Consider the following 2,647-nt stretch of genomic DNA (forward strand, 5'->3'; position numbering starts at 1 on the left):
GGAGAAGGAGGGGGGCTTCAAGTAGGCAAACACTGCCGTGCTGAGAAACAGGGAGACCACGGCCAGGTGAGGGAGGCACGTGGAAAAGGCTTTGTGGTGTCCCTGCTCAGAGGGGATCCTCAGCACGGCCCTGAAGATCTGCACATAGGACACCACAAGGAAAACAAAACACCCAAAGACTACACAGGCACTAACCAGAAGAAGTCCCACTTCCCTGAGGTAGGCATCTGAGGAGGAGAGCTTGAGGATCTGGGGCATTTCACAGAAGAACTGGTCCAGGACATTGCCTTGGCAGAGGGGTAGGGAAAATGTATTAGCAGTGTGCAGCACAGCATTGAGAAACACACTGCCCCAGGCAGCTGCTGCCATGTGGACACAAGCTCTGCTGCCCAGGAGGGTCCTGTAGTGCAGGGGTTTGCAGATGGCCACATAGCGGTCATAGGCCATGATGGTTAGGAGAGAAAACTCTGCTGAAATTTTCACATTTTTTTTGCACATTTTTCCCTTTGGGAATGGGGACCTGTCCGAGATGGAAAACACAATGACAAGGTAGGGGAGACTTCTCAGAGGTAAAGCCCACGCCGTTTCTCATCGCAATCCCCCTCCCTGAGCTGAATGAGGAATGGTTCAGGAAATTTTTCAGCTCTACCAACTGAATGACATGGTGCCTCACAATCTTGGACACCTAGTTCCCATGAAGACACCTCCCGGGCAGGACCCTGACAGCTGGTGTCAGAACAGAAGCTGACCTGCAGCCCCACCTCAACACCAGAGAGCAAGAGTACCACAGCATGGTGAGGAAACTCGGAAGAAAACTGCAATGCTCCAAAATAAAACAAAGCAAGAAGAGAAAGGCAGATGGCCTTGCTGTGAAGCCTTCTCCTTACCCAGCTTTGCTCTCCACCTCACTGACAGTGACACTGTAGGGCATTTGTCTGTTTTGTTCTGTGTTAATTTTAGGACACATGCACTTCTCCTCGACTGGAGGTCCAGCTGCCAAGGATGTGACTCATGCCCTGGATCCCATGGCCTTGGGGGAACAGGCTTTGCTGGGTGGGACAGGAGACCAGGGGGTTTGCTCCAGAGAAGGTGTCTGCACTGCAGGGGGTGGCAGGGAGGTGCCCAAATCCCCCCTCCCATGGCGTTTCTGGGAGCAGCTCCTGTCCCTGCCCAAGCCTCTGTCTCTGCTGCCAGAAGCTGTCCCTGCCAGGAGCTGGTTCTCTGTCCCCAGGCCTCTTTCATGTAACCGCTCACAGACCCCATCCCACCTGCTGTGTGCTCAGCTCTGACCTGCAGAGCCCTCCTGGCAGCAGGGCACTGCCCAGGGGCATCTCTGTGTCTGCAGCAGCTAAGGAGCAGCTCAGACAAGTGCTAAGGAGAACTGGGGTCTCCGGGCCTTTTCCACAAGGGAGACAGAAATTCCCATCTGCCACAGCCCACCCAGTCAACCACGAGGAGAAAACTCAAAGCACAGACTCCTTCCCATTCAGGTAAATGTTGCCTCAATGTTCTTCTTCAAAAGGACCCTCTGCAAATGTCCTGGGGGTGATCTGGAGCTGTGAGCAGCCCTCAGCCACACAGCAACCTGTTGACAGCAGGAAGATCCTGACCTACCTTGCCAATGCCTGCTCCTTCCACCCACAGCTTCTCCCCACAGCGCCATGGGCAGCTCCCTGGGCAGGCTCAGTGCTGACCCTGGCAGGCGGCAGAGTCCCTGCCCCAGCACACAGCTCCTGGGGTGCAGGGACCCTGCTCGGAAGGACAGCCCTGGGCACCCCTGGCTGCACACCCACCTTCACACCCTGCAGTTCTCCCTGGGAGAAGGCAGCCATCATGCCCTGTCCCTCTGATGGTGCAGCAAGGAAGCCCTGCTCTGGAGCACATCCTTCTCCTCCATTCCTGCCATGTTGATGTGCCAGTTCTCGGAGATCCCTCCAGGCTGTGCTCTGCAGCCAAAGACTTACTGTGTTAAGGGCTGGGAAGATTTCTCCTCCTTCGCTCTATGCAGTTTCCCACTCCTGGCTCTCTGTAACCTCTCTGTCTCACTCCTCTTCCCTCGGTGCCTGCAGGCAGTGCCCTCAGCCCTGCTGCGCTTTGCAGAGGAGCTGCTCCTGGGCAGAGCTGTCTCTCTGCAGTGCTGCCCACTTGCCAGCAGCTCCCTCCATCCCAGGAGCCCAGCCCAGCTCAGCAGCAGAGGCCCAGCCCAAGGCAGCACTTTCTCTGCCCCTCTGGGCTCCCTCCAGGTGTCCCTGGGGCTCCAGGGCTGACAGCTCCTGAAAGGCAGCAGGGTCCTGCCTGGGGAACACAATTTGAAGCAGACTGAAGTAATCACCAACTGTCCCTCCCTTAACAGTGGACAGATGGATTCCTGCAGTGGGAATTGCTCTACCAGAGTGCACGGGTCTATGGGAGGTGTCAATGTTCCCCTCTGGACACTTATATCCCTGTCCCATTGTCAGGCAGGAGAGGTTGGCAGTGATGGGCAGGGGATCATTTCCACCTGTGTGGGGCAGGGATTCAGCTCAGTGTGCTGGTTTTGGCTGGGGCAGAGTTAATTTTCTGCATAGTAGCTGGGATGGGGCAATGTTTTGGATTTGTGCTGGCAACAGTGTTGATAATACAGGGATGTTTTCGTTACTGCTGACCA

This window comes from Platalea leucorodia (assembly GCF_965183815.1).
Source record: "Platalea leucorodia genome assembly, contig: HAP1_HAP1_SCAFFOLD_46, whole genome shotgun sequence".
NCBI classification, from domain to species: Eukaryota; Metazoa; Chordata; class Aves; order Pelecaniformes; family Threskiornithidae; genus Platalea; species Platalea leucorodia.